General features: G+C 43.2%; 1 protein-coding gene across 5 annotated transcripts in view; it reads left to right on the forward strand.

Annotated features, from left to right (window-relative positions):
* The first annotated feature begins 6,407 nt into the window (after nucleotides 1-6,407).
* Nucleotides 6,408-25,252, forward strand: part of PAPPA (pappalysin 1) — a 383,667-nt gene continuing 364,822 nt past the window's right edge. The window contains exons 1-4 of one of the 5 annotated variants that reach the window (XM_072025100.1): nucleotides 6,408-7,259; nucleotides 8,106-8,233; nucleotides 9,884-9,987; nucleotides 15,695-15,799. The gene's annotated coding sequence lies outside the window, so the exon portion shown is untranslated. Of the gene's footprint in view, nucleotides 7,260-8,105; nucleotides 8,234-9,883; nucleotides 9,988-15,694; nucleotides 15,800-21,896; nucleotides 22,008-25,252 lie in introns of those variants that run through there. The other 4 variants (XM_072025099.1, XM_072025103.1, XM_072025101.1 and 1 more) reach the window with 4 other exon arrangements.

A 25,252-nucleotide genomic window follows, 5' to 3' on the forward strand; every position in this document is an offset into this window, starting at 1 on the left:
ACCGGTGGAATTGGAAAATTTTGTGGGTAAAGAGCAAGTTTCTGTCATTTTAACCAGCAGGCCCAAGGTGCTAGTCATCCTCTTCTATGTGACCTGTGAAAAGAGGATCTTCCACGGCAAGTCACTCACTTCTGGGGGTGCTCTTTGAAATCCTTAGCAATAAATATGGTTTGAAGCAATAAACAAACAGATAACTCTATGCAGCCAGGATTTCATAGACATTTAAATGAGCTAAAAATATCCCATTAGGTTTAACTAACATCCCTGAATTCCAGTGATGTTCTGAGCTTAATTTCCTTACACTCAATGAAATGCTTGGTCTTGATGATGCAGGGAGGTCAAAACCTCAACTCATGACACTCTGCAGGCATCAGTTCCAGCCATGTGGAGCATGCCTTCTGTTCCAAAGCATGGTTAGCATTTACTTGAATGCTCATGAAAAGAGATACACCTGCTTTTCCTGGACTCCTCTCAGTGACTCGGCACTTACATGACAATACATCTTCCATCTGCTGACTTCTGGTTCAAGTTTGTTTCTCTTCTTCAAGGTCTCTGTTTTAAATTCACAGAAACAAAGAAAGATCTGCTTCATAACAAAAATTTCAGTAAGTGATCCTGAGGAAGGAGAAAGTTAAAGAAATTCCACAGAAATTGCTCTGCTGTACCCAGCAAGGAGTGCTGCATATAGCCAGCCTTCATCTCTGGGCCCACACTGATATGCATTGCTGTGCTGAAGTCAAGACAAAGTAAATTAATCAATTCTAAAGTAAATTAATTTATCTGCTGCTCTGAATTACTTGTTTTGTTTTAGGAAATATGACAGCATTATCCAAAAATGTTCTCTGAGTTGATTACAGAGATGAGTTGCTGGAAGGCATCAAACATTTACGGCTCCAGAGGGAGAGAGAAGTTTATGCATGACAAGAAACTGTAAACTCTTCAGGTATTGCATACTTCTAAGAGAGAAGGCAAGCATTTATGATGTCTAAACAATTTGAACAAACAGGAATTTGTACAGGAAGAACATGATGGACCAGGTCTTTGCCTGGTGTAAAGCAATGCTGCTTTACTGACTTCCTTAGTGCAAGCTGGTTTGTGGTAGCTGAGGGGCTAGCTCGAGGGCAATCGGTGGACAGACTGTAGCAGGCACACGGATTTGGTCTAGAAAAACAAGCTCTGTGTTTATACAAATCTTTTGCAAATGTTGAGCATTTGGAAGAGAGAAAATGATTCTGGAAAACTCAAGATCATTTTTTATTATTTACTTTTTTACTTCTTCATGTGTCCAAATAGGCTGATTGATTCCTGCATATAACTGAAATTGCCCTAACTGTAGCAGTGGGAAGGACCTGGATGTCAGAGGTACCTGCAAGAGTACTAAAAGGGCATCATCAATCAAATCAGCCAGTTATGGCAAAATGAACAACATGGAAAAAGCATCAAATGAATTTAAAAGTAGTTGGCTCTGGTTTTGAGAATATTTTGTGCTAGATAACTTCCCCCAGTAGATGTCCAAATATACTTGGATCTAAAGTGTTCCTAGATACTAGCCAAGCTGCCACAATCTCTTTTAGTTTCCATGATCCATCTTCTTTGCAGCTAATCTGTATTTCTTACTTTATTGACAGCTCCGCCACCTTTGGACTTGAAGTCTGTGGTTAGCATGTGTGCACATTTTTAACTTTCAGCAAAAGCACTGGGACTTGATATAAAGCAGGAGGAGACACATTTAATAAGATGCTTAATTGAGGTCTGTCCCTGTCAAGGCAATGTGAAAACAGATGCTAAGATTCCTCTGTTCCTTTCTAAAATCTTGAGTTGTGTCAAATTAGCCAGGAAACATTTTTTTTCTTTCAGTGAAAAAAAAAAAAATAAAAAAATTAAAAGATTACTCGATTAGCTAATTGGTGATGAAAATAGAGATAGGGTTAAGTCATAAAACATAGTGGAATCTTTCAAATGTGATTTAAATGTATAAAATGGGAGGTTATCTCTTCAGTAACTTAAAATAGTCTGGTACCTACAGCTTCCTCTCTTCTCTGTGTGGAAACCTAGTCCAAGGTTAAAGGTAGCCAAGTGTAATTTGGCCTATCGTAGACATTTTTCTATAACTCAGCTACACTCCAAATGTCATGAATGTTTCATGTGTAGACAAATCAAGATCTCATAGCCAAGACAGTGCTGACTGCTTAATGGTCTTATTAAACTTATCTGCCCTGTCACTTGTCTGTCACCCTGTCCCTGGTGTGGAAATATTATATAAAAGTAGGTTTTGTTTTATGGTGTTGCTGGAATTTGGGCTATGAAATGTTGCAAGTCACATTGTGTTTGCACATGATTCAAGCGTCCAGGGGATCTGAAAAACTCATTGAGCTCTCCCTGTTTGGAAGGTTTTAAAACTTACTTGGCGTTTCCCTGTTTGGAAGATTTTTAAGTCTCTGTAAACTAAGCACAGACTGAGAGATCTTTCCCCAGGGTCTTTCTTTCACTCCTTGCTCAATCTGTCCCACTAGCTGATGAAGGTGTTCACCTCTTCTGAGGTCAGGAGAGATGCTAGGTTGGGGTCCTGGGGGTCATCTGCAAACTGCAGCAGGATTCTTTGTGCAGGAAGTGTAAATCAAATGATTACAGTGGTAACATGGCCTTCTGCCCCGGAGCAACTTATCAAATCTCTGTATTTAGCCATTTCCTAGCAAAATGTCACTGAAAAGTCAGAAGGTCTGTGGGCAAATGTATTTCATTGCTGCAGAGGAACGTGGACTTGAGGTACAGTTTGCTGTCTCTGGGGATGCCAAGTCAAAGTCCATATTCTTCTCTGTCACTCACAGCTAGTGCTGAGGGCTCAGCCTAACCCCTACAAGCATGCTGTCTCCTCAGTCTGGCGAAGCACAGGACTGGCAAGGTCCAGCTGGTCCTTGAGTCTCTGTAAACCACAAAATACCTCCCAAAGCCATGAAACATAAATCACATTGTTAAAGGCCAACAGTTATAACCAGAACATGGCGTAGGAGAGAGCACAAAGGTCTTAATGCCGCGTCAAGGAATTTGTCAGATAAAACTTGCAAGTAACCCCAAGGCACGGCTATATCCCATGCCACCGAGGAGAGTAAAAGCACCCTAGTGCTCCCTCCTTAATAATCTCACTTCAAAAATCTCACAAAATTCCCTCCTGCCTCCCACTCTGGTTGTAGGCTTAATAAACTGGGCAGCTCCGGGATGTGACCGAGGCCAGGATTACCGGTGTATCTCCTGCACGGCCTGTCCCTGGGTATTGCTAGCTCCAGCACTGCAGAGAAAGGGCAAATTCTGTATAAAGCAGCAGGTGCAGAAGGGAAATGCTTCCTAGTTACATCGTATGCCTAACACAGGTACAAGAGCATGAGGTTCATGCTGCGTAAGCTCGGTGGACACAAACCCGTCTCACCTCCTAGGAAGCATACAGGGGATGCTAAGCTCGTTACAGAATTTGAAGCATAATCGGAGTTCAGATCCGAACCTGAAACTCCCTGCAGTCTTTTGTGTGCTTTTACATTTAAAAGCTTTATATTTGAGGCTGGATTTAGGCGGCTCTTAGAGAAAAATGAACCAAAGACGCCTGATTCTGGTGCTTCTCAGTTACTGGGTTCCTTCCCAGCATGACAGCCCGTCCTTCAGCTGCCACGTAAGTCACTCCTTCAGCACAGTAGTTTCAATTCACACTTCTGTCACTGTAGAAATGTAGAAAAGTATTCAAACCTCGTTGCAATGATTTGTTTTCCTCATTCAGTTTTGTTACACTGGTTTATTGATGCCAAGCAGGACCAGCCCTTAAGATGCTTTATTTAAAAATCTTTTTATTGTGCCTGTCAGGTGCCCTCTCTGGGGCTGACCACCACGCACTGCCCATGCCCAGGGTTGGCGAAGTGCTCTGAGAAAGTGCTCCTGCCTCTCCCCGCTCCCCACACTGCCTTTTGTGGTTCGCTATTTAGAGATCCGGGGAGAAGAACAGATGGAATAAATCGTCTGGTGGTAGCTGTGTGACTGAACCACTTCTGGGAAGCGCTACATCTCTCTTTCTGTCGGATTTATGTGAGAGATGCCCACAAGTCACTCTGTGTCAGGAGTGTCAGGAACAATTTGCTTTGCAGAGCACTGTAAATCTCTGGGTCTGTTCTGCTTCCGGGAAGGCTCCCCAGCAGGGCTGCCTGCAGCGGGAGTTTCCAGCCAGCCTGGGGCTCTCCTCGAAACCAGCATCCGTGTTGTTACAGCTCACAGGAATGAGGCCAAAACCACCATCTATATATCACCTCTGCGGATGTGGCATATAAGCAGGGGGAAAGGGAGAGGCACGCATTGAACCGTACAAGTACCATTTTGTTTTCACTTCTCCTCTTCCACTCTCCTCCCCACTCCTCCTTTCAACCCCCTGCTTTTTTTTTTTTTTTTTTTCAGTAGCTGATGGGGGTGGTAAAATTCCAGGGGGCCAAGACAAACTATTAAACGTTGTGATTTCTAATGGTTCCTCTTGAAATTGCTGACAGATGCTAGTCCTGAGATCAGAACAGCAGAGGCTGCCAGCGTGAGGCTCAGGGCCAGCCATTGATTCCCTTTTTTAATAGTGAAATCTAAATCTATGGTTGCTCTCCAGGCAGAAGCTATATGCCACTTTTCTCAAAGCTTCTTCTTATCCCCTTATCTTCCCTCTTTATTCCTATTCCCTTACTCATTTTGCCAGACTTTATCCTCTGTTCTCTATTTTGTAACTTTAACTCATACATTTTTTGTTTTCTTTTCTACCTTTCTTCTTTCCCTGCTTCTTGTTGCTGTCTAGCTACTGGACTCTATGGATGTTTGCCCAGCTACAAGTTAGAAAAGGAAAAGTGCAGGAATTTGACTGATGCAGCAAGTTTCTCTTCTTCTTGGAACCTTTAATTCACACGAAAGCCTATTTGTGTCTCAGACCAAGAGATGGATAGACCAACTGAAGGAGATGGGGCAAGGGCTCATACGGTGTTGAGGTCAGTCAGGGTCTTGCAGAAGGAAATGAAGGTAAGCTGCCAGCTCAGGGAAGGAACAGGCTTTGATTCCAGCCAGACGTGTACTGTCTTTGTGCACTCTGTGGCTGAGCTATTGTCGCATCCCCAATGTGCTTTGGCACCTGGCATGGCAGTCTGGGCTCTTTCCTCACTTAACACCAACTCCTTGTCACAGAATATGCCTAACTGGAAGTTTTGCAAAGGAGAAGATTGGCAATGTTTTCAATTTTTCTGGTGGAGCTTGAAAAACCAGTGACAGAGTCCTAAACCTTGTCATGAGTTTAAGGAACACTGTCAGGCCCCAGGGTGGGGAGGAGGGGAGGTATTTGTCCCTAGGAAGGGTCATGAAATTTGGATGGAATTGGAAATGCTGTTCTCCCAGGCGTAGATTTCTGCCAGCCTGCAGGGCTGAGTCACCCATTTGCCTTTCTAAGGCAAATTTGCTGAGAAGCATGAGGAGGAGTACATGGGAGTTGGGTCTGAGGTCCTGTATTTCAAGTAAGTATGCGTGCAGAGCTGGGTGACCAAATCTGCTGTCTTTGGTTACTTCACTTCCATTGTGCTTCAGCGACAAGTTATGGGTTAGGATATTTTCACTGGGCCTTGCAGAAAACAACACTAGAAAGACAGTGCAGCAAAGAGGTTACCGGATAGGCTGTGTGGTAGTTGTGCCCTGGGGCTTTCAGCTTTGGCTGCCCTGATCTAGTGCTGGCAATAGTCCAATAGACAAATGGGAGACTGGACTAGGTACCCCAGAAATCATTTCCAAACACCACTTCTGTGATGCTCAGATGCCAGTTGGTGAGGGCAGGATGTAAACACAAGCAGGCAAAGCTCTTTCCCTGAAAATATTCACTACGGAGATGCACAATTGAGCACATCCCTGTTCCAGCAGCCACATCGTAAAAATAGTGATATTTATCTGTTATCCTATTAATATTATAACAATTTATCCTTATCTTTTATCTTCATCAGCACTGTCAAAAAACCTCGAGACAGCATCATGGAGTTGCTTTGGACCAGAAAGTGTGACCCAGTCAGGTCTGTGCTGCTTAACCAAGCCTCGCTTTCACCAGTGCAGCAGTCCATGCATGGAAAGCCATTACATTTCTTTTCCTTTCAGCAAGGTGTTCTGTTTTATCACCTCATGCTTATCCAACAAGCAACTGCCAGAGACTGAGATCTGACAGAGATGTGAATCCCCAGCTTCCTGGCTGGCAGCATTAATGGCCATGCTTGCAGAGTATTTTGCTGTCTTAATAGCAGCTGTCATCACTGCTATGGGAATGCCTCTCACTCTGACCAGCAGCCACAGAAGATTAATGTGTGTGATCCTAGAGGAATTGTTTCTTCTGGCTGCTGATGTGACACAATTAGCACCTTCATCTCTAAGCTGGTACTTTGTTCCTTGTTAATGAAATGATTGTTGAGGATTTCCTTCCAGAGAGTTGGGGGAGTGCCATGTCAGAGAGGCAGTGATGATGAATCCGCTGAACAGAGGCACAGCTTGGGAGTGGTGCAGAGATTGTATTGCTCGTGTCACCACCTCATTACTGTTGTTGGTTTTTATGGCACCATAAACATTCGCCTGCACCGTTTCCCTCCCATCGCAGACAGTGACACGATGGAGCTATCAGCGCCTACAAGGAGGCACTCAACATGTTGCAGGAGTAAGCTCGGTGCCTATACAAAGGACAGTGTGTAAACAGCCAAGGAGAAGTTGGAGCACAGGCATCTGTAGGACAAACTAGGCATCCTCTCCTGAGGCTGAGGGGTTACATTTCAAAAGAAAACCTCATCTCCAAAATGGAGCCATACAGCACTAATGTTCTTTTGTCATACTATGATTTCAAAGTGTAAGAAGTAGCCACACTCTGTGATGTCTCCTGTTGTTGTGAAGTAAGGAAATATACCACCTTCACAGTTGTATCTACACCACCACTAGTGTGCAAGGCAAGTTTTGCAATTTTCAACAGGGAAATTGTGCAAAGTGAAGCCCTGAAGCATGTGGACGTTCCCATAACTGGTTAACAGAAGAAATTCAAGCAACTGACTCACTGACCTGCATTCATTTTCACTGCAGTCTTCAAACCCTAGACAGCAGGGGAGAGCGTGCTCAAAGCTGCAGTCATTTCTGAACCGTGAGCTATCTCCAGTGCAGCGTAGTCCTCTCCCAGCTTCGTGGGGACCATGCTCATTTGGTCGCATAATGCAAAAAAGCGGGAACCATGATACACGCTCTAGGTGAGTGTTTGTTCTTCAGTGTTCTGCTTGTCTGTAGCAGCTATGGGTATGGTGTTGTGCTCAATCTTCTGTAGAAGATTTAAACTGTTTGAGATCACAGTGCAGACTGGCAGTGACAGATATTTCATTCAGGAACAAGGAATTACGTTGCCTTAACCCACAGGCACCTAACCACAGATGGGCAATTAATACCTAATGTCGGAAATATGATTTGAGTCTTCCAGCTCTTAAAATCCAACTGCTACTCAGAGAGTGAAATCACGAGACTTGCCTGTAAGAACTGATGAAAAACTATTAGTCAGGTCATTCAATTCAGTAAAGAACAGCAGTGAAATACCACATATATACAAAAAAACTCATTACACTGTTTAACGTTCTTGGCACAATACAGGGCATTTCTAATTGTGTTTTTCCTTGCCAAGTGCATTGCCAAATAGTAACAAAGAAAAAATGTTGAGGAAATAAAGTATATATGTATATATATGGGTATATATTTCTGTAAATGCCTGTATTGTAATTGCTATTTATTATTTATAGTATAGAAACACCCAGATCCCATCAGAAATTGGAACTCTGTTTTTTTAGGCACTGTACCCACCCAGAGTGTCTAATACAGCCTTTGTCTCAACATACAACTTTAGATAAACAAGAGAGCCTTAAGACGTGGGGTGTGCTTTAAAGGGCAGAATGAGCATCACCCGCTTGCCTCGAGTATCAGGGCAGTGGGAATGCTCCTGGTGAGGGCACCAAATGGACCGCATCTTCTGCAGAGAGGTGTTTGTATCTGGCTGTGGGATGCAGGGTGTGAATGTGTGCAGTTTCCAGATAGGGCTATGTGTCTTACAGTGACTGGAGATGACACAAGTTTCAGATCCTCCTCCAAGCTCAAATTCTCCATATGCAAACGGAAGAATGAAAACATAAGGGGAAAATATAACACTGAAAATGAAGCGCTTTCATGTCACAAAGATGTAGTAAGTACGAAGTCAATGTTTTTTTTATATTCCTACTGATCTGGTGCCTTGCCAAGAACTGTGCAGACTTTGCAAAGTCCACCTAGGGAGCTCATATAGGAGGAGGAGGAAGATAATGGTGTCTTTTCTTTGAAGTGTTTTGTTTTCTGCCTGGGGATACTCCCATGCAGAACCAAGCTGTGCTAGGAGAGAGATGAGGAATAAACAAAGATCCAGAGTACATAAATAACCATGACAGGGCCTCTGCAGAGCCAAATGACTTTGCACGTGGGAAGAACTAAGTGGGGTGAAAAAGAAAGCTATAGGTTAAAACCCAAGAGACTGTCTGCACTAGAAAATGACTCATTATTAACAACACTTGTCAAAAATACATCCACTCCCCTTCAGGCGGGATTGAAAACACATTGGCTACTAGAATGGATAGAGCCAAAATGTTTTCAGTACCTATTATAGAAAATCTACGAGACCTCTGGGCAAGAGATTTCTGTAAAAGAAGATGAGAAAGGTTTGACTTCTTCTACCCAAGTAATCAACCAATTATCAAGGCAGAGGGCAGCAGGGAAGATCTCCTTGCTGGCATTGCTGTCAGCCACATGTCAGAGCCACCAATGACTCCAGAGCTCAAAATTCATGTCATGCACCAAACCAGGGCCTGCAGAGAGGCCCCAGGTGATACGGGTGAGAAATGGCATGAATGAGCTCAGCACCTGGCTCCTGCTCCCTGCCTTGGCCCGTGCTTTCTGCAACCATATGGCAGTGCGTACGAGTCTGTGCCACTGAGGTAGAGCCACGAGTATGTGCTAATTTGTGTCTAGACAGCCTGCCCTCACCTCTCCCTTGGATGGAAGAGGAAGTGTTGAAATGCAGACCCGAGGAAATGGTGTTAATGTCACTTATACCCTGATTATGTGACTGTATGGCTGCCTCTGTTCGGTGCCCTGCAATAAACTGCATTTCTTGTCCTCACCAGGGGCCTGTTCAGGCACACTCCAGAGCATTTCTAAGCGTACAGGCTTGAGTTTCTTCTCATGGAAACTGAAGTGCAGGAAGGGCTGAGCAGGGTCGAGACTTGGTCCCGTCACAGCGCTGGAGCTTTGCCAGGGCTTAGGCCCAGACCTGGGGCCTGGGAGCCAGGCAGCATTCCTGGGTCCTGCAGTTCTGCCTGGCCTATTAATCATGGCCTCGTAAACCCGTGACATCAAACACCTTCGTAGTTCACACCTGCATCACGGAGAGGTCGTTAAAAATCAGGAGTAGGGCTATGAGAGAAATTCGTCAGCTTTTTGGATTTCAGAACTGGAGGCAGAATGGCTTAAATGGAGCTTGCAGAAATGCAGCCTGTGTGGTCTGTCTTGGTTTGTTGCTGGTGGAATTTAAAAATTGGAAATAGTAAAATTAACAATAAAATATTGGAGGATAACATTTAAAATGTAAACAACATAAAGCCAGGAAAAGATTATACAAATAATTTTCATACAAAATTCTGGTGTTTTTGTTTTTTTTTCCTTGTTTTAGCTATCTCTTTTAATGGCTATCTCACATAAACAATGTGGCTAATAATCTGAAGTGAATTTATCACATATTTTTATTAGTAACCTAAAATCACACAGACTTCCCCAGATTGTTGCTTTTGTTGCTTTTCTTTTCCAGATGCCATTGTAATGTTTTCAGAGCTAGCAAAGGGAGGATGCTTCCCTGGTCATGGTGCTTGGGAAGAGTCGGTTCATACCTAGGTTCAGCTGCAGACTTCACAGGTGAGATCAGGTATTTCAGTACCTAACTGTTTGATATCCATGGAAATGAGGTGCCTAAATTCCTTTCAACAAAGCAAGGTACAGGATGATGACTGGCTCTGTGCTTGCTGGAATGTGAGAGCAATCTGAGGAAACCTTTGTGGATTACGTACCCTTCCTTTGGGGGCACAAACTAGCTGACACTGCAGCTTCTCGGTGTGCCTGAGTCCTTAGATCTGTTATTTCAATGTTTCATCTTGACAAAATGAAGGTTTCAGGACTTTTTCATCAAAGGAGTGAACACGAGTGCATTTGTGCTCATAAGGTAAACTTAAATAAGGTAAACCTACAAAAATACAGAAATATATGAAAAGAAATGGCAGATATCTGCCTGACTATCTGTGTGACTTGGCGATCAGATGCTGGCACCAGGATGCTAAAATTTGGCCCCACATTCTCCTGGAAAGAAAAAGTTTGCTTCTTAATTATTAGGATTTTGATAAAGGCTATCAGAGCTACCCAGCACCTTTTGGAAATACATGGGTAACACCTGTATAAGTTGAGAAAACAGATAAAAGATTTCTTCTGGTCACTGTTTTCCTTCTCCATCTTTTTCTGTGCCTGTAAAGGTTTTATGAAGTCGAGTGGTGCCCTCAGGAATTAGCCTTAACTCCAGGAGCGGCAGCAGCAGGTTCAGGTTTAGGTAATTTGGCTTTTTTAAATTCCTGGCTTCATGCAGCCCCTCGGGGGCAGCAGCTGTGGGAGACCCCGAGCCTTGTGGGGGGCTGTGGAGGTCCCTCAGTAGTGGAGCCAGGAAAGGTAAAACCAAGAAATAACTAAACACAGAGCTCAAAGGAACAGAAAGTGAGTGTGAGGCAAACCCCTACCATTGTGGAAAGTCAAACCATAGCATTCACGTTGCTGCACATGCACATTTTGCCTGCGTGTGGTTTGCTTGCCATTTCTGAGAAGCCCAGGCAGGAAAGGAGTCAGAGACACGCAGTGAGTGCTGCAGGCAGCTGGTGACATGCTGCATGGTACCTGCACAGCAGTGGGTCAGGGCAGGTGAACAGATATTTCCAGAATCAGTTTGTGTCCCTTGTGGAGCACAGGCATAACTTAGGTGTGTCTGAAACTGGCTGTACAACTGGTTTGCTGGACCTTTGAAGCAACTGCCTGAAAATGTTGTGATTCTCTGTGCCAGATGCCTCGTGGAGCTGCTGACCGTCCTCTGCATGCAGCCTTGGGCAGGGAGCTGCCAGCGCAGGCACAGGCGACTAAATTAGGTTAGGATCCTGGGGACTTTGTATGTTGTTTCCCCACTCCAAAACGCAAACACTTGGAGTATCTACACATTCCCCCACGGCACCGAGCTGTGCTGTGCCACCCAACGCAGCTGCAGCCTTGTGGGGCAGGTTGCTGGCCTGGCAGGGGGCAGCAGGAGGGAGCACGTCTCTGCAGGGGCACAGGGCACACAGGGACTAGTGCTGCCTCTCCGGCTCACCTTTTTACTGGATAACTTTGCTTTTTTTTTGTTGCTTGAATATCCTCTTCCCCATCCAGGTTCTGGTGCATGGGTCTGAATTGGCGAGGGTTGGTCCATTCATTCAGAGCCTCATAACAATACTAATAGTTGTAATAACACCTAGCCCATTGAGAATACCTTTAGACTTAGGGCACAATTCACCCTCATCTATCAGGATTCTCCCTTTTGCTATTTTTCTTGAGAAAGATTCCTCATTTCACAATCCGTCTCTGAGAAAGAGCCGGGACCCAGGCTGTGTTGCAATGACTGTGAGGATCACGCCGGCTAGTGACTGCAACACGAAGTGCAGCCGGTCCCTACCAGCCAGCTCTTTTTTTCCCCGTTTCTCTTCTTCCAGTTCCCCCACTAACGTTTGTGTGTAATTAGAGAAGAGAAAATTAACGAGTAAATCATAGGAATTAAAAATGTCTCCAAAGCAGATGGATCCTATTAGCTATATTTCTCAGGCTGCAGGAGTTTTCCAGTGCTTAGGACGGAGTTCTGAGCGAGCAGCCACATTTGCAGAATTTACTGATGTGGCAATTACATGCATGTCAGGAGCCAGAAGACATACACACCAAGGTAGCCTAGGAAAGAGTGAAAATCTTTCAGTTTGTCTTCATAGCAGTAATAAATGAACTGGTTTAGACAGATCAAAGCTTTGCCCCTGGACTGAGAATACAATAAAAAACTGACAAAAGCCCAAACTCACCTCTCTCCCTGTTGCTTTTTACATTGTCTGTAAGGAAAGTATTTTCCCCAAAGCCTGTACAATCAGATTTCTGCCAAAATGATGGATGCCTTTGGGATGATTCTTGTGAGATTCCTTAGTTTATCAGCTGCTGATCAGTTCTCTGAGTCTCTGTACCATATTCTCAGGGCTCCCAGTTTTGGATCAGTTTGTTAGCTTGAACATGATGCTGTGATGCCCATACATAACTACACAGGAGCTGCATCAGTTATATCCTCCTGACAGTGGCTGAATTCAGAAACCAGTAATAGGATCCAAAACATCATTCAATTGGGAGAATTAGTTCCTTTCTTAATTCTTAAATAGGGGAACTTCTCCTCAAGCAGATACCCTTGACCAACTCCATTTACAGAAGTATCTCTTCTGTGCTACAGGTCATAGAGAAAAGCACTGAGGGTGTTGGCCAGTGGTGGTGGAGGCCCTGTCTCCTCTCGTGTGAGCTCCCAACATCACTCGTTGCTTCATTGTTTGGACATTTCAAACCAACACTTGGGAGTTGCTCCACACTGCACAGCAGCTTGTCTCATTCAGGGCACAGCCATTTTTAGCTTCAACTAGAAGACAAGTCCAAGGGATGAATCAGAAGAAAAAAAGTGATGTTTGGAGAATAACACCAGGGAATATTGGGCATGCCAGAGATTAAAATGTGTTTCAGGGAGCTCCAGAAGAGATTAACAACCACAGATGACATGACAGCTTTGGACAGCAGAATTTCATGTTATCTTTCAGGCCAAAATCAGTTGTCAAAAGTCTTCAGTACACATTTTAAAATCTTTCAAATAAATCTCACTTTTCTGCTAGGACAAACTTTCCCCCTTTGAAGAGCTGGACCAGTCTTTAAAGAGCCTTTCTCCCATCCTTTATTTGCTATTGGTTTACATTAGGACTATTCAAGGTCACAACAAAAGTCCAACAAAGGTCACAACCTGAAGCATGTTGCCTCGGGTATCTGTAGCAACTTGTGGAAAGCAAGGGCCAGAGCAGATAAGCCAGCCCAAATGTCTGCCATTGTCTCTCACAGAGACAAGGCAAGTTAATACAATTCTTGCTTATGAGTAAGGGGATCAACAGTGGGACTATGAGGGTGATTCAGTTCCTCTGTACGTCAGTAGTCTAGGACCCAAAAAACAAAGAATAGCATGGGCGTGAGAACTTTTCCTTCTAAGTCAGTTGCTCTAATAAAGTGTAAAGTGTAAGATTTCTCTCCACAAAGCCTGCCTCACTTCTGTCCCGGGCCATTACATCTACTGCAAAACTGTCCTGCTGTGGCACGTTGTTCTGGTGCTGTAGGAAGTGGGAAAACTTGTGAAGGAAGGTACAGAATTGCCATGAAGGCTGAGAGAACACTTCAGAACAAGAACATCAATTGGTTAAATATGTTTTATTGGCAAAAGAAAATATTGAGAGGTGAAGTAAATATGTTACATAAGTACCTTCCTGGAAAAAAAAAAAATCCTAGGCCATGCTGAGCAGCTCAGTTATCCAGCAAAGAGAGAAGCAGCAAACAGATATGGAGCTGAAGAACTTTGCATGAGAACTTCTGTGTTGATGGATGCTTTCAGACAAAGCCTGGATGCCTTGCTGGAAGAGATATTTTAAACAAACATAAATTATTTGTTTCAATGCAATGGCTCAGCCAACACAAAACGCTGGAGTAGGTAATCTTAGCAGTCCTCCTTGACTTTAAGGTCCCTGAGCCCCAGAGCGAGCTTTGTGGCTGCCCACACTGGGAAGAGCTGTCCGATAGCTATGCACCAAGGAGTGGGAGCAGAGGCAGAGGTTGGGCGATGTGTGTGAGGTCAGGCGGTGCAGCAGGAAAGCAAAACCCCTGTCTCCTGACTGCCCCTGCCTCCCTCGTGTGCTGTCCTGCTCTGTCTTTCCAAACTGTGTCTTCTCCTCCACACGTCCGGTCAGGACACTAAAAAAAGCAAAAGGCAGTTAAGGACATTAGCCAGAAGGTCTGATGTAGTTTTCTGCTCACAGAATGACTTTCTGAGCTAACCTTATAGTGGTTAGTGGAAAATCCTGAGTATCAGTGTCCCCAGGGACCAGGACAAATCATCTGTGTATTGGTGGCTGGAAGGTTAGGCAAATCATCTACAGGTCAGATAGCCAGTTGTGCTTCTTTAACAGCATTTCATGTCCCTTCAAGATATCTGGACTCCTACTGGTTTTGACAGAATATATGTCAGACAAATGTATGTCAGAGAAATGCACACTGGTGTCCAGAGGTGGTGCTGTGCTATTATTGCCATACAGCCAGTGGGGAAACTGAGGTATGGGGAGGCAATTGACTTTTCCAAGGCATAACAGCAAGTCCATGTCCTATCTGCAGATAGCATTACTTTGTACCTGCTAAATGGGCATTTTTGTCATGTTTTCTGACATCCGCCCTGGCAGGAAATCTGGGCCTTCCCCAACAGAAAAAAAAGAATGAATCTGAGCACAGAATATGAGATGACACTGATTAAGGACTTGGCATTAGATTGCAATTAGTTTGTGAATAACTTCAGCCATTTTTATTTTCTTTGCAGCTATTTCCCATATCACTCAGAACTGAAGCTGCCAAATATTCCCAATAGATAAATGAAGTGCACTAGCAAAAAATAAAAATAAAAATAAAAATAAAAATAAAAATAAAAATAAAAATAAAAATAAAAATAAAAAAAATGCACAAAATAATCACCTCAGGTCAAATACGGAGTCAAGGGGTCTTTTTCTCCTTGCCTGAAATCTGCTTTCATAATGTTTTTCTTAGTTTAAATTGAATTCATGCTTAAAATTCTGTGCATTTAAATTATGTAGTGGACCACTATTTTTTGGAGGTGGACCCCATCTCCTGTGAAAGGGAGATGGGAGCATGGCCAGCCAGCAAATCTGCAGCCTGGCAGCTACCAAGTTTAGACCTGTTGCCATCTGCTGAGAACTATGGCTCATTTGCTTTTGAGAGCGCGTAGGATCTTCTGGCTTCTCATCTCAGGGAAAAGGACTGCTGTGGGCATGAAGGCTGGAGTTCAGTGAAAAAGTGCTTAAATGGAACAAACACCCAGCAGTAGGACAGAGTCAGAAATTGGACAGAAGTTGTTCAGGGAAGAGAAGTCACAAAGTGTAAGAATTGTTATTATTATTATTATTATTGTTATTAGTGGTAGGAGTAGTAGTAGAATTTATTATTATTTATTTTCTGGCAGAGAAGAGGAACATTATGTGCTGGAAGGGCTGTGTACTACACAGCTTGCTGGAAGAAACTGGCTTCTGAAAAGCTGCTAACTTGGTTATGGGTGAGGGAGGAGATATAAAAGATCAAGTACCCATGTAAACCTTACTCAGGCTCAGCCCACCATCTTGCCTGCAAGCATAATCACAGTCTGAAGTCCAAACCCATATAAGCCAAGCCACAGATGTCTAAGCATAAATAAAGGAAACTATTACGATTCACTATTTCTTTCCAGGCATCTCCATACCATTGCACACCATTAGCTCTCTGAGATGGTGCATTAGGACACAGATGTTGTGTGACTGGATCTGGAGTGCTCCCCCTGAGGGACTGCAGAAAGGTATTTATAGCATAGGTGTTGATCCCGTTAGTCCTCTCAGGCATTTTCTCTGCATTTGGCCCTGTATTTCCACCCTCGATTTCTACCAAATTCCCAAGAAAAGCAAAAGCATCAGTCCTGAAGATGGAAGCACGCACAGAGTAGTGAAATGCAGTCTGAAAATGCTCACTTGTGAGTTTGTACACGTGCTGTGTCCCTTGTGATGGGCAGGGGGCTGAGGACTGCCAGCAGGAGTAGCCAGCTCCACAGGGTCTTTCTCCTGAATGCCTCTAATCAGAATATTAACAATGAATAGTTTTCACTTAGTGTTCTGCAGAATGACACTCGCTAAACATTTTCTCAAACGATGCTTCAAGGCCCGAGAGGCATCACTGGAGCTGTTGTTTTCTTTTAATTTCTTTTTGTAAACTGACTTAAAGCCAATATCAATATTTATCTGCAACTAGGGAAGTGCTTTGCTGCCAGGAATTTGAACATTCTGTTTTCCTCTAAGTATAAATGGGGCAATTACTAATGAGAATATTTTCAAAATGAATGAGTGGAACATTAATTTTCCCTTAGCCCCAGTCTCTAGTCATGCTACAAATAACCCTTCACTTGTTTTATCTGATGGTTAAGTTGCAGTCTCCAGTACAAATATGATTTTATTAAGACATTCTGGGGATTGCTATCCCTCGGACTTTAAGTATCTAGTTGCTTTTTCCACATCAACTCTTGCTAATGAGTTTGCTTTTCCTGTGTCCTTCACTTGGAGTGATAGAAAAATTTTTTATCACAGATCGTAGAAAAAGTCAGAAAAGGGCCACAAGAAATTGTTTAGCCAGCCCCCATGACTCAAGGTTGCATCCACAATACCCAAACTACTGCCTGCAGACAGCAGGGTGACCTGCCTGCTCTCAGAAGCCTGCAGCACTGGGAAATCCAGTTTCCCTCCACAAATTATTCAGCAGCTTAGCTATTCCTGTGCACTCCCTTCAGTCTCATAAAAATTTCCTCAGCTACACTTTAAACTTATGACTTATTGCCCTTATCACAATAGATTCAGTAAATATTTTATTCCTTTTCTTTTTGCAATTACCTTCCACATATTTGAGCACTGTTATCATGTCTTTCCTTAGCCTTTCCACTCCAGACTTAAATAAACCAAGTCTTTTAATCTTTCATCACAGCCCACATTTTCTAGAGCTCTGATAATTCCTCTTGCTTTTCTTTGGGCTTCTTCCAACTGATCTTCCCCTGTTTCTTGCTTCAAACTGAGTAGTCTGCTAGCTGGAGTGTCACGGTGTGAGCAGACTGGCAGGTGATCTATCAGCTCACAAGAAACAGCGAGGCCAAGTAAAATAGAAGCAGATGAGTACATCATCAGCTCCTAGTTTATCTACTATCCGTACTGAGTCGTATTGTTTACTGGTATGCCAGCTGACACCAAAGAAGCTTTGTGTTCCTTTCCACCTACATTTTGGCCAGCCGTACTCTGATTAATTTTCATAGTGAGAGGTGAGATGGGTTCCAAGCCTGCTCCTTTTAAACCATCCATCATTATTAACCTACTAAGCCAAATGAAAACGTTCTTTGATGATAGCTCCTGCCCCTGGGGAGGAAGAGGTTGGAAGAAACGTTGGAGAGAATGAAACATTTCATTAATTACCCCATAGCAACTTAGTGGGAGGCTGGATATTTTCCTAAACTCCCAAACTGTTTTGTGCACACATCCTCCCCCACATTTTTTTCTACTTGGTACATTATTTCCATCTCTCTGCTAAACTCTTGGTGTTGCCAGTTTCCATGCGAAGATCTCGCACAAACTCCCTTGCTGGTGAAAACGGGGTCATTTCTATGAATCACTCAGACTGAGAGGAGTTATCACATGCCAAGATGCTTGTGATGGATAGACTTTAATGGAAGCTGTGACTTCACATATTTATATGTATAGATCAGCCTCCAGCTGTAGAAGGATTCCCTCGCCTCTATCAGTTCAACTTGGGATGTGATCTCGCCACGCTTTGCTTTCTCATGGAATTCCTCCAAGTAAAGCCCTCATTACTGTGGGAAGCTTGCTTTAGCTTTAGTAGTTGCCCTCCACCATTTCAGCTTCCAAGCCAGTCTCTTATTGTAAAGTTTGCCTGGTGTCCACATAAATCATCGTGCTCATGGTAAAGGATCGAAGCCAAGTCCCTCAACACCAGCATCCCCAATCCCTGTAACTTTTATTGAAACTATATAACTTGCCTGTAAAGTAGCAATTTACTCCAGCAGTTATATATCTTTCTTAAACTTGGATGTAACATTGCTATAATAGTTCCTGATTTACTTTAGAAGTGGCTGCATTCAAAGAACAGATTTTTGCAGCCAGAGCCTGAGTAGGCAATGACATTTTTTCTCACGTGCTTCTTTAAAGCACACACACAAATTCCTCTTTGTGTAATGAGCCCCTATGCTGTGGGGATGGTCCCATCAAGAGCAAATCTGAAGTTCTCTGTTCTTTGCCCTGCGTTGGCTCTGAGCTGCTGCTGGATGTAAAGCTGTTCCCTCCACTTCTCCGTGCCAGGTTTATCAGTCATTTGAAAAAAAAGGAAAAAGATGCTCTTGCTTAGCATTTTGTTTCTGTAGGATTTCTTGTCTTCAATTCGATGTAAAGGGTAAGTTCTCTGTTAACTGTCTTTGGATATGGAATTGCACAGTTTAAAGACCCACTCTTAAAACAATGTAGATTAAGGCTGGACTAAGGCAGTATTCACTTTAGGAATGCCGAACACTAATATTGGTCATTTTTAAGACTTTATGAGTGTGCACTTTTGGATTAACAGTTAATTAAAAAAAAAAATCCCTCTGATGCTCTTATTTATTCAATTAGTGTGTAGGCAGGACGTGAGATTAAAAAATAACCCCTCCATAATTTTATATCGAGTTCCTGATTACAGATTGCCAGTGTGAGTTTGTCAGTTAAATATAAATGCAAAATAGTTCACTTCTTTTAATTCTCTAAAGATCTAAATTGCTAATGATAGACATTGCAGAGTGAAAGGAAAAATCATTAACTGTTTATATTCACAAATTAAAATGGTGTTTTTCCATTTCTAGTGAAGGCTGAAATAAATGCCAGGCTGTGTACTTTTTTGGACTCTGTACACTGTGAGCACATTTCCCTGGTTGGGAACCGGCTCCTGGTGAGTGCCGCGCCCACAGCTTCCAAAACTTCCAGATGACTCTCATTTCACCTCGTGGGACCAGGAACCAAAATTGTACCAGAGATCCTGGCATTCAAATCCAACCCTCAATTCCCTTTGCACTCAAAATGGCAGGAACTCTCAGCTTTGTTTTTGACATCTCTCACTCCACATGGTATCTAGCTTATTATTTGGCTCCCTGGCCTTGTTTTTCATTCCAGATTTTTCTGTTATTACTATAGCATCTTTACTCCATCTACTCTGTGGACAATGCATTAGACAAACTTTGGGAAAACATCTCTGTTCCTCAGTGCATTTGCTAAAAAGACTGAAAATTAATGTTTTCTCCATGCAGAAGGCAAATTTGTATGGATCAACCAAGTAATAGCGTTGGTTGCCCATGGCTATAAGATACAATATTCTTCCAGGGACTTAATGCCACATCAGGTGTATGGCTCTGAACTGCTAAGGGGAGCTGGTGTCAGTTCTGGGAGGCCATTCAGCAGCATCCCCAGGGATGATCACCAGGGCAGTCCATGGTGGGGAAGAACCAAGACACAGTTCAGGTAGCAGTTCAGTGACTTCTTTACTTGATGTAAACTTGGTTTCAAGCCCAGAAACCTTTCTGAACCTTACAAACCTTTCTCAACCTTTCAAACCTTTCTCATTATTGTGATAATACCACAAAGCTAAAGAAATATTTGAAAATGCAAACAGTAAGTTTTTCCATCCTGTTAAATTGAATTGCTGAAGTTCCTCTGCAGTCAATGGGAGCAGCAAAAAGGCCCATCCAAAGTAAAGGAGAGCTGACACCTTCTCAGGAGGATTCACTGAAAGAGAAACAAGAGAGAAAACAAAGAATTGTGATTCACCCTCCGAGCTCTCCAAAGTCATTCAGGCCTGAATCACTGCATGTGCAGAGGCAGATTAATTGGAAAGCATTTATTAATAATTTAGGAATATGCTGACCCTTGGCTATGTGCTCATCCCCAGCAAGTTTCTCATATCACTGATTCACTCAAGCCTCTTCCAACATGTGCCATTACACAGAGGTACCTGCTCACTTGCATAGTAGGAAGTAATGCAGGAAAATACACTAGCCCAAGGGAATGAAAACAGAGTATAAATTTACACTGTCACTTCAAGTCTGAGCCTGTTTTTAAATCCTCATGTGTCTTCTCTCCATCTTGTTTACCAGCACTTCGGCTAAGTCAATTAAAAAGTACTAAAGATCTTAAAAAATGAGTGAGGTGGAGGCCTCTCATTTCTCAGTGAACCTCTCAAACACCTGGATATGTAACTGACTTTACCTGGGCAGTTAGAATTGTAAGATGGTTTTGGAGACCTTGCCCACTAGGCAGAAGGATATGTGGCCTTCTCTGTATTAGAGACATGCCTTTTGGGGACCATACAGAAAGAATTTGCCTTGTGATTCTTCATTGTCTTGTAACAGTACAAGGCACAGAACTGTAGTCTCTCTGGTTTCATTTTCTGTGGTGCATCTTTCATCAAGAGGAATTTTTTTTTGAAAATGGAGGATGTCATTTTATTGCGTTATGGAGTCATGCAGCTAATAAAAGACAGCGCTTCTAACAGCTGTTAAAGATTGTTTCATGGCAGATAAGTCTGCATTCACCAGAGGTATCTTTGCAGCACCATGAAATGCCAGCAGCTAACTGGGTTTGTATAAACAATTATGCAGAAACACTGCACCAGCCCCAAACGTATTTCCAGGTAGCTGCTTAGAAATGCGTGTGCATTAAGCCTGTACTCTGCAGGGCAGTGACTGCTCCTTTTCTTCTGTGAAGCGTGTTAGAACCATGCATAAATTTCCTCATAGACAGAAATTTTGCATTTTAACCAGATGTAATTTCCTTGAGCATATTACGTCTGTGGAAAGAAAAAATGTAAGTCAACATCTTGCACTATTGAGTCACTCGGCTTTTGGTTTAGTTCTCTCTTCTGAATAGCCTCACTGCAAAAGAATAAATTGATACCACTATCAGAGCAGAAATGAGTGCAGAATCCCTTGGTGCACTTCACTGTTGGCAGAGAAAGGGTTTAACCTAAATATAATCCACATTGCCATGCTTCCTGCTTTCTGTCCACTTCTTGAATGATGAAGGTTAGTTGGAGGTACTTGTTTTTCTGTTGTCATTGCTATTGAATTTAAAACTCTAGAGAGGAAGGGATTTACAAGACGAGTAAAGCTCTGCTTGGAAGCTGGTTCAAAGCAGCTCTAAGAATTGCTTCCAAGCTTTTCAAAACTATTATCTCTTCCCCACTATGAATGACTGATGAAGAAAGGAGACAAAATGTTCCCTATCACACAGCAGTCACCCAAACACTGTTTCCCTCATTGTGTTTTGTATTACTGGCGACTCTCACTTTTCCCTCTCTTCCACTTGGCATATATTCTCTGGCTTTCCAGTGCCTGGGGGACTATGTTATCAAGATCAAGCAAGGAGGAAATTACAAAAATGGCATCGTGTAATATTTCGTGCAGGAATCTAATATCTAATACTGCTTTACCATGAAGTCATTGTTTTTAGTCTATAAAATCCAGAGCACTCCAGAAATAAATTTCAGTTACTGGATACAATTTGTAGACTAGCAAATAGTTGTGTATCAGATGAAGTGGGTTTAAACCCATTTTGAACAGAATTCCAAGTTTAAGTTTCATGTCTGTCAGAAATTTGCATGCCCAATAGACATGGGGCTTTTCCTTCACTCGTAACAGAGGTTGTCAGGATTTGGTCTCTCAGTCCCTAAATTCCTATGGATTTGGGCCCAGCAATGTGCAGTAAGAGCAGTTGACAGTAATCCCAGTTTGTGGTAAGGTGTCCTTGGCATTTTAACTTTATTTATTTATTCTTTATTTATTCTTTGAACAGGGAAGTTCCTACTAGCCTCTTGGCTGAAGCATGGAAACCAGATGTCAGTGGCCTGGATTTCTGTAACCAAAGGGACGAGGCAGTGAGGTCACTAATTAATTCCCACTGGGATTTCCAGACAGAATCAGCACGATTAATCTGAATAGAGTGAGTACAGTAAGCACAAAGTGCTGATCTCCCCTGGCACAAACGCTGCGGTCGATCTAAACAGGCACTGTGGGCATTCCTCCAGGATTCCCAGGTACTCTCAGACTGGTCTGAGCTACTGCTCTACCCTGGCTTCTTTTGCAGAAGTCCTGGAGAGCTGGCTAGCACCCTTGGGCCTGGACAAATGTTGATGGCATAGACACCTGGGCTTTCCCAGACACCTTTGAGCTGCTACATTTAAACCACATATTCAGTGTTCCCCGTCTGGGTCTGTTTACATTTTTCATTATAAATTGGCAGCGCTGACTTCCCTCAGATGGTTTGGATGGACTGCTATCTCAGTGAGGACAATTAATTCTGAGTGCAATCCCATCTGCTAATGTCCTTGATGAGTCTGTCAGTAATTGATGATGGTACTTGGATCAGTTGTGTATTTATTAGGAAAAAGCTCAGAGTTCATTTCCCCAGGCAGAGAGCCAGACCAAATAACAGATGAAAGTGCAGACTTTCAAGTGACAGGAGGCCAGAGTCCCACCAGCCCAGCTCCTTCCCACCTCCTGCTCCTGGTTACACGTAGAAGAGCACCTGCCCTAGACTGAGAGCACCTCCAGTGATCCTGTTCCCCGTGTCTCACACTTCTGTGTAGCAGTAAGAGGAGTTCAAAGCCCTCCAGGCACAGGAGGAAATTTGTGAGCTGCTGAAGGGGTGTCAGGGCTGCTCCCATGTGCCTTGTCTACACCCTGAAAACTGGGAGAGATTTCTCCACAAAGGAGAGCTCTGGAGTAGGAGGTGTTGTCTGTTTTACCACTGTTTGGCAAAATTAACAGAAGACTGACGCTGCCATGATTAACAGCGCTCTCAGGAAGGGGCTGTTGGAAGTAGCTCTGGTGAAAGTTGTCCTACAAAGATGTCCATGCTGGTTTCAAGTTGTTTTTTTTTTTTTTTTTTTTTTTTTTTTTTTTTTTTTGTTTGTTTGTTTGTTTGTTTTTGTTTTTCTCATGGTAATTTGAAGGGTAATTCTTTGCCCTTTTGCAGATATTCCTTCTGGACTGCCCTGCTAATCTTTCAAATAGTGCATTTAAATACATATTCCACCTAGGAGAGATTTCATAGAAATGAGTGAGGGGCAAAGTTTTACAGAAAGGATGATCATCTAAAGAAAATGAATTCTGTGGCTGCAGGAAGGGCTTCGCAAAGGGAATAACAGACCAGGGTGTAGGTTTTAATAATTCTGTATTATACTCAGTTATGCACCCCCAAATACTCATAAAGGCTGTAATAATATATCTGAGCATCTCCACCTCCATTTCTGTATTTGGTGAAGTCACTAGCAACCTGTACTAGGTTAGAGGCAGAAGAGAGAGGGAGATATAATTTTATTCCTCATTTTGGGTGATGTAGGAAGCAGGGATGCATAAAAGGGATTCTTGTCATGGTGCTTTTTGAAGATGTTTGAGGTAACCAGAGCTGTACTCCATGTATTTCTTGTAAATGGCCAAAAAAAATGGTTGAATCCATAAAAGCCCTGAAACAACACCACACCTACGTGATCTGGGTACTCAGGGGAAATGTATTTTGCTGCAGTGCCAGCTGAGCTGGAGGAGGGATGCTGTCATGCTTGTCTTACTCTTGCTAACTGTCTACCCTGAAAGTTGCATTCACTAGGTAAGAGCAACAGAACAAGTGCCAAGGCTTTGTTGTAAGCTGATCCGAAATTACAGTTAGCACCTGACCCGAGCAGCAATAACAGCCCCTGTGTTACTTGCTGTCACCTGGGTAACTGAGGTTATTTGCTTTTTTTTTTTTAACTTCACATATTCCAAACTTAAGCTTGTCTGGAAAAAAAAAAAATATATATATATATATATATATATATATATATATTTTTTTTTTCATCTCCTCTCCTTTGCCTTTGGTGTTGCAGTGTTAGGAAAGCCTGAAAAATGGCTCTGAAGATTTTCTTCTTAGCAGCACATTCAGTCCTCAGGGGAGGACTTCATCCAGGAGATGGCACTGGCATGGCTCTGGGGAGATGGCAACCTGCCACGAAGCTCTGCTGCCCTCCCAGGACCCTCTGGCTTGCCAGTGATGTTCAGAACCTTGAAACAGAACCAGAATGTCACAGGATCTGTGACAGACAAGTATATCATAGGAGACAGTGCCTGAACCAAGGAGTTTAAAGCCTAAACAGGCAAAGAGCTGGAGGAGCAGCTGCCCGAGTTGATGTAGACAGCCTGGCAGGTCAATGGGCCAGCTGCTCACAAAGCTTGCTGCCTGACCTCCCCCTCCAGAGCCACAACCCATCGATCATTAGGATGGCTAGAGTAGGTCCTCTGTAAAACAAAACGGGGTACTTGGGCACCCAGCTCTATGTGTACAACACACGATTGCCTGTTTTAGTGCAGCATATGCCCAGAAACATAATTTCTGCTGTCATCCTGCAGGGATACGTCTGTGTGACTAAACACAGCCTCCACTAAACAGAATGGATGGAGGAAGTTAAAGCGTGTGTGCCTGTCTGCGGAGGGAGAACTTGACTTTCTCAAGATCATCTGGGTTTTGCTTTCTTTTGATAGAGATGGATTTGACTCACCTCTTAGAGCAGGATGCTGTCGCAAACTCAGTGTGTTCAGAAAGCCTGGGAAAACGCTGCAGCCCAAGTCTCTCTGACTATTGTTTCCCAGTGCCTTGCTCTGGAGGATAACAGGCCGAGTTGCCTGTTATCTGGGACTGTCTGTAGCAGGACATTGTTTCCTTTGTCACTGACACTGCCGATTAGTCACGGGCAAGTCTCCTGTCTCACACACACATACTTGGACACAGCCTTTCAGCCCATGAGCAAATAGGGTTTCCATAATCCTGGCTTGCCTCTGCTTTGGGGGAACGAGTGGAAGCACAGAGCAATACACATTGAAAGCTTGCCACCTTCTGGACATTGCACAGCACTGTCTTTCATTAAAAAAAAAAAAAAAAAAAAAGTAATTTTACAAGGGGGGCTCCAGGTGGCAACTGGAAGCAGATAAGCAAGTGCCAGTGTGTGTGAACCGACTTTAGGGATGAAAATGAAAAAAGATGGATGGAGAAGGAATGTGAGTTGCACAGTGCAGCACACTAACCCATCCTCACAAAGGTGGAGTGTTCATATTCCCTCACTATGTTTGTGCATGTTGCTGAGCTTGTGAAAATGAGGGATGGCATAAAAATACATGCCAGTATCCATCCACCCGTCCATGCACCAGATGTCC

This window comes from Anas platyrhynchos, chromosome 18 (genome assembly GCF_047663525.1).
Source record: "Anas platyrhynchos isolate ZD024472 breed Pekin duck chromosome 18, IASCAAS_PekinDuck_T2T, whole genome shotgun sequence".
In the NCBI taxonomy this organism is placed as follows: domain Eukaryota; kingdom Metazoa; phylum Chordata; class Aves; order Anseriformes; family Anatidae; genus Anas; species Anas platyrhynchos.